This window comes from Stenella coeruleoalba (assembly GCF_951394435.1).
Source record: "Stenella coeruleoalba genome assembly, contig: scaffold_77, whole genome shotgun sequence".
In the NCBI taxonomy this organism is placed as follows: Eukaryota; Metazoa; Chordata; class Mammalia; order Artiodactyla; family Delphinidae; genus Stenella; species Stenella coeruleoalba.
In genome coordinates this window covers 1,391,483-1,398,764 of record NW_027646156.1, presented here as the reverse complement: position 1 = coordinate 1,398,764, position 7,282 = coordinate 1,391,483, and the positions used below count along the sequence as shown (strand labels likewise).

Sequence of the window (7,282 nt, the reverse complement as noted above, 5' to 3'; positions counted from 1 at the left end):
ACTCGGGAGAAGTGTATGGTGTTTCCTGAAACATCTAAAAAACAAAGCAACAGAACCTAGGGCACTTCCACTTATGGTCTTATAGCTTAGGGAAATTAAAATCTAAAAGACACAGCCACCCCAAAGTTTGGAACGGCTCTGTTTACAAGAACCTCGTTTACAGTACAAGTTCAACATCGCAGAAAGTGAAAAATGGATAATGAACTTGTGATATTTACTTACAAAGCAATATCACTCAGCAATGAAATGTGTGTCATCAGGCCCTTAGCAGCACAATGAGTGGATTCAGGTATGATGATTCTAACTGAAATAAGTCACACAGAAAAAGAAACATCATAAGATATCAGTAATACACGGAATGTAAACTTGGCTACACAGGAACTGAATTACAGAACAGAACAGGGTCTCAAATTTAGAAAACCAACTTATGCTTGCTTAAGGGGAAAGGTGAGTTGGGGTGCTGCATAAAACCAGAGATTGAAATGAGCACAGATAAAGTTCCTTAAGCCAAATATGGAATAGACAAGAGCTACTCCTTGCTCAACGAAATGGACTCAACACCGCATATTAAACTCCTAAGAATGTACCTGAGTAGTAAGTATCTTAAAACCTAGGGATTGCTATGTCTCCAAAAGAGAATCAAGCATGTGTACAGGGGCATAAACGCAGCAGTGATAGGATTGGAGAGGTTCGGTGAGCAAATGAAGACCCTTTGAAGTCATATTGCATGGTACCCATTCCACGGGTTTCAACTACCCAGGTTTTAGGTATTCTTCCTTCAGCTAAAACATGCATGTGGAACCGAGAGTATGATCAACCATGTGATCGGGAGACGTGTTCAAATATGTCTCAGTTTTCCTCCCCTGGTACTCGGGTGCAACATTCCAGACGCTTTACTAACACTCTCCCCACTTGGAGAGTCAGCGCCTTTAACCTCCTGTTTGGCCCAGTTTGCAATTTCTGCGGAAGATGAACAGGAATAGCGAGAACCAATGAGAGGCTAGCTGGAGGTGTCTGGACGGGCAAATTTAACTCTCATTTCCCACCAGGAAGATGAAATAACCAAAGGCTCAGCGTGCCATACCGGAACCACATTAGGGCCTGAAGCCATCCTGCGGTGTTGCGGCCAGCTCACAAGAAAGCGAGTTGAAGAAAGGAGCTCAGGGGCACTGTAATTCACAAACCTGCAGAGTTATAAATGACAGCTATCGTCCAAAAATAGACTGAAGTAAGGCTGCCAAGAGGACTTGAAAGCGGGGCAGAATTGCAGGAAACCGATTTCAGGAGGTAGACTGGAATTGCATTGAAAGCATAGGAAAAGAGGCAGAACGTCCACAATGATGCACTTGGCCAAAAAGGGCGTATGCGTTTTTTCCTGAATATATTCAGGAAAAAACGCATACGCCCTTTTTGGCCAACCAAGCAAGCTTGCAATGGAAATCTGCACTACAATGAAGTCTCACTTCCCCCCGGTCAAAAGGGCCATCTGAAAAAAGTGTAAAATCCAGAAAGGCAGGACAGGCCATGGAGAACTGGGAGCCTTGTTATGCTGATGGGCGGGATGTAAATTGCCAACAGACACTCAGGAGAAGTGTATGGTGTTTCCTGAAACATCTAAAAAACAAAGCAACAGAGCCTAGGGCACTTGCACTTATGGTCCTATAGCTTAGGGAAATTAAAATCAAAAAGACACAGCCACCCCAAAGTTTGGGACGCCTCCGTTTACAAGAACCTCGTTTACCGTACAAGTTCAATATCACAGAAAGTGAAAAATGGATAAAGAACTTGTGGTACTTACGTACAATGCACTATCACTCAGCAATGAAATCTATGTCATCAGGCCCGTAGCAGCATAATGAGTGGGTTCAGGTACTATGATTCTAACTGAAATAAGTCACACAGAAAAAGAAACATCATAAGATATCACTAATACACGGAATGTAAACTTGGCTACACAGGAACTGCATTCCAAAACAGAACAGGGTCTCAAATTTAGAAAAGCAACTTATGCTTGCTTAAGGGGAAAGGTGAGTTGGGGTGCTGCATAAAACCAGAGATTGAAATGAGCACAGATAAAGTTCCTTAAGCCAAATATGGAATAGACAAGAGCTACTCCTTGCTCAACGAAATGGACTCAAAACCCCATATTAAACGCCTAAGAATGTACCTGACTAGTAAGTATCTTAAAACCTATGGATTGCTATGTCTCCAAAAGAGAATCAAGCGTGTGTACAGGGGCATAAACGCAGCAGTGATAGGATTGCAGAGGTTCGGTGAGCAAATGAAGACCCTTTGAAGTCATATTGCATGGTACCCATTACACGGGTCTCAACTCTCCAGGTTTAAGGTATTTTTCCTTCAGCTAAAACATGCATGTGGAACCCAGAGTATGATCAACCATGTGAACGGGAGACGTGTTCAAATATGTCTCAGTTTTCCTCCCCTGGTACTCGGGTGCAACATTCCAGACGCTTTACTAACACTCTCCCCACTTGGAGAGTCAGCGCCTTTAACCTCCTGTTTGGCACAGTTTGCAATTTCTGCGGAAGATGAACAGGAATAGCGAGAACCAATGAGAGGCTAGCTGGAAGTGTCTGGACGGGCAAATTTAACTCTCATTTCCCACCAGGAAGAGGAATTAACCAAAGGCTCAGCATGCCGGGCCGGAACCAGATTAGGGCCTGAAGCCATCCTGCGGTGTTGTGGCCAGGTCACAAGAAAGCGAGTTGAAGAAAGGAGCTCAGGGGCACTGTAATTCACAAACCTGCAGAGTTATAAATGACAGCTATCGTCCAAAAATAGACTGAAGTAAGGCTGCCAAGAGGACTTGAAAGCGGGGCAGAATTGCAGGAAACCGATTTCAGGAGGTAGACTGGAATTGCATTGAAAGCATAGGAAAAGAGGCAGAACGTCCACAATGATGCACTTGGCCAAAAAGGGCGTATGCGTTTTTTCCTGAATATATTCAGGAAAAAACGCATACGCCCTTTTTGGCCAACCAAGCAAGCTTGCAAAGGAAATCTGCACTACAATGAAGTCTCACTTCCCCCCGGTCAAAAGGGCCATCTGAAAAAAGTGTAAAATCCAGAAAGGCAGGACAGGCCATGGAGAACTGGGAGCCTTGTTATGCTGATGGGCAGGATGTAAATTGCCAACAGACACTTGGGAGAAGTGTATGGTGTTTCCTGAAACATCTAAAAAACAAAGCAACAGAGCCTAGGGCACTTCCACTTATGGTCCTATAGCTTAGGGAAATTAAAATCAAAAAGACACAGCCACCCCAAAGTTTGGAACGGCTCTGTTTACAAGAACCTCGTTTACAGTACAAGTTCAACATCGCAGAAAGTGAAAAATGGATAAAGAAGTTGTGGTATTTACTTACAAAGCAATATCACTCAGCAATGAAATCTATGTCATCAGGCCCTTAGCAGCACAATGAGTGGATTCAGGTATGATGATTCTAACTGAAATAAGTCACACAGAAAAAGAAACATCATAAGATATCAGTAATACACGGAATGGAAACTTGGCTACACAGGAACTGAATTACAGAACAGAACAGGGTCTCAAATTTAGAAAACCAACTTATGCTTGCTTAAGGGGAAAGGTGAGTTGGGGTGCTGCATAAAACCAGAGATTGAAAGGAGCACAGATAAAGTTCCTTAAGCCAAATATGGAATAGACAAGAGCTACTCCTTGCTCAACGAAATGGACTCAACACCGCATATTAAACGCCTAAGAATGTACCTGACTAGTAAGTATCTTAAAACCTATGGATTGCTATGTCTCCGAAAGAGAATCATCATGTGTACAGGGGCATAAACGCAGCAGTGATAGGATTGGAGAGGTTCGTGAGCAAATGAAGACCCTTTGAAGTCATATTGCATGGTACCCATTCCACCGGTTTCAACTACCCAGGTTTAAGGTATTCTTCCTTCAGCTAAAACATGCATGTGGAACCTAGAGTATGATCAACCATGTGATCGGGAGACGTGTTCAAATATGTCTCAGTTTTCGTACCCTGGTACTCGGGTGCCACATTCCAGACGCTTTACTAACACTCTCCCCACTTGGAGAGTCAGTCCCTTTAACCTCCTGTTTGGCACAGTTTGCAATTTCTGTGGAAGATTAACAGGAAGAGCGAGAACCAATGAGAGACTAGCTGGAGGTGTCTGGATGCGCAAATTTAACTCTCATTTCCCACCAGGAAGAGGAATTAACCAAAGGCTCAGCGTGCCGTGCCAGAACCAGATTAGGGCCTGAAGACATCCTGCGGTGTTGCGGCCAGGTCACAAGAAAGCGAGTTGAAGAAAGGAGCTCAGGGGCACTGTAATTCACAAACCTGCAGAGTTATAAATGACAGCTATCGTCCAAAAATATACTGAAGTAAGGCTGCCAAGAGGACTTGAAAACGGGGCAGAATTGCAGGAAACCGATTTCAGGAGGTAGACTGGAATTGCATTGAAAGCATAGGAAAAGAGGCAGAACGTCCACAATGATGCACTTGGCCAAAAAGGGCGTATGCGTTTTTTCCTGAATATATTCAGGAAAAAACGGATACACCCTTTTTGGTCAACCAAGCAAACTTGCAAAGGAAATCTGCACTACAATGAAGTCTCACTTCCCCCCGGTCAAAAGGGCCATCTGAAAAAGTGTAAAATCCAGAGAGGCAGGACAGGCCATGGAGAACTGGGAGCCTTGTTATGCTGATGGGCGGGATGTAAATTGCCAACAGACACTCAGGAGAAGTGTATGGTGTTTCCTGAAACATCTAAAAAACAAAGCAACAGAGCCTAGGGCACTTCCACTTATGGTCCTACAGCTTAGGGAAATTAAAATCAAAAAGACACAGCCACCCCAAAGTTTGGGACGCCTCCGTTTACAAGAACCTCGTTTACCGTACAAGTTCAATATCACAGAAAGTGAAAAATGTATAAAGAACTTGTGGTACTTACGTACAATGCAGTATCACTCAGCAATGAAATCTATGTCATCAGGCCCGTAACAGCATAATGAGTGGATTTAGGTACGATGATTCTAACTGAAATAAGTCACACAGAAAAAGAAACATCATAAGATATCACTAATACACGGAATGTAAACTAGGCTACACAGGAACTGAATTACAGAACAGAACAGGGTCTCAAATTTAGAAAACCAACTTATGCTTGCTTAAGGGGAAAGGTGAGTTGGGGTGCTGCATAAAACCAGAGATTGAAATGAGCACAGATAAAGTTCCTTAAGCCAAATATGGAATAGACAAGAGCTACTCCTTGCTCAACGAAATGGACTCAAAACCCCATATTAAACGCCGAAGAATGTACCTGACTAGTAAGTATCTTAAAACCTATGGATTGCTATGTCTCCGAAAGAGAATCAAGCATGTGTACAGGGGCATAAACGCAGCAGTGATAGGATTGGAGAGGTTCGGTGAGCAAATGAAGACCCTTTGAAGTCATATTGCATGGTACCCATTCCACGGGTTTCAACTACCCAGGTTTAAGGTATTCTTCCTTCAGCTAAAACATGCATGTGGAACCTAGAGTATGATCAACCATGTGATCGGGAGACGTGTTCAAATATGTCTCAGTTTTCCTCCCCTGGTACTCGGGTGCAACATTCCAGACGCTTAACTAACACTCTCCCCACTTGGAGAGTCAGTCCCTTTAACCTCCTGTTTGGCCCAGTTTGCAATTTCTGCGGAAGATGAACAGGAATAGTGAGAACCAATGAGAGACTAGCTGGAGGTGTCTGGACGGGCAAATTTAACTCTCATTTCCCACCAGGAAGAGGAATTAACCAAAGGCTCAGCGTGCCGTGCCGGAACCAGATTAGGGCCTGAAGCCATCCTGCGGTGTTGCGGCCAGGTCACGAGAAAGCAAGTTGAAGAAAGGAGCTCAGGGGCACTGTAATTCAAAAACCTGCAGAGTTATAAATGACAGCTATCGTCCAAAAATAGACTGAAGTAAGGCTGCCAAGAGGACTTGGAAGCGGGGCAGAATTGCAGGAAACCGATTTCAGGAGGTAGACTGGAATTGCATTGAAAGCATAGGAAAAGAGGCAGAACGTCCACAATGATGCACTTGGCCAAAAAGGGCGTATGCGTTTTTTCCTGAATATATTCAGGAAAAAACGCATACGCCCTTTTTGGCCAACCAAGCAAGCTTGCAAAGGAAATCTGCACTACAATGAAGTCTCACTTCCCCCCGGTCAAAAGGGCCATCTGAAAAAAGTGTAAAATCCAGAAAGGCAGGACAGGCCATGGAGAACTGGGAGCCTTGTTATGCTGATGGGCGGGATGTAAATTGCCAACAGACACTCGGGAGAAGTGTATGGTGTTTCCTGAAACATCTAAAAAACAAAGCAACAGAACCTAGGGCACTTCCACTTATGGTCCTATAGCTTAGGGAAATTAAAATCAAAAAGACACAGCCACCCCAAAGTTTCGAACGGCTCTGTTTACAAGAACCTCGTTTACAGTACAAGTTCAACATCACAGAAAGTGAAAAATAGATAAAGAAGTTGTGGTATTTACTTACAAAGCAATATCACTCAGCAATGAAATCTGTGTCATCAGGCACTTAGCAGCACAATGAGTGGATTCAGGTATGATGATTCTAACTGAAATAAGTCACACAGAAAAAGAAACATCATAAGATATCAGTAATACACAGAATGTAAACTTGGCTACACAGGAACTGAATTACAGAACAGAACAGGGTCTCAAATTTAGAGAACCAACTTATGCTTGCTTAAGGGGAAAGGTGAGTTGGGGTGCTGTATAAAACCAGAGATTGAAATGAGCACAGATAAAGTTCCTTAAGCCAAATATGGAATAGACAAGAGCTACTCCTTGCTCAACGAAATGGACTCAACACCGCATATTAAACTCCTAAGAATGTACCTGACTAGTAAGTATCTTAAAACCTATGGATTGCTATGTCTCCGAAAGAGAATCAAGCGTGTGTACAGGGGCATAAACGCAGCAGTGATAGGATTGGAGAGGTTCGGTGAGCAAATGAAGACCCTTTGAAGTCATATTGCATGGTACCCATTCCACGGGTGTCAACTACCAAGGTTTTAGGTATTCTTCCTTCAGCTAAAACATGCATGTGGAACCCAGAGTATGATCAACCGTGTGAACGGGAGACGTGTTCAAATATGTCTCAGTTTTCCTCCCCTGGTACTCGGGTGCAACATTCCAGACGCTTTACTAACAGTCTCCCCACTTGGAGAGTCAGCGCCTTTAACCTCCTGTTTGGCCCAGTTTGCAATTTCTGCG

The 7,282-nt window shown here is 43.6% G+C and overlaps 1 long non-coding RNA gene across 1 annotated transcript in view; it reads right to left on the bottom strand.

Annotated features, from left to right (window-relative positions):
• Nucleotides 1–1,839: 1,839 nt before the first annotated feature.
• LOC307181301 overlaps nt 1,840–7,282 on the bottom strand; it is a 30,010-nt gene continuing 24,567 nt past the window's right edge. The window contains exon 3 of the long non-coding RNA XR_013826379.1: nt 1,840–1,884. This is a non-coding gene — a long non-coding RNA (uncharacterized lncRNA). The remainder of the gene's footprint in view (nt 1,885–7,282) is intronic.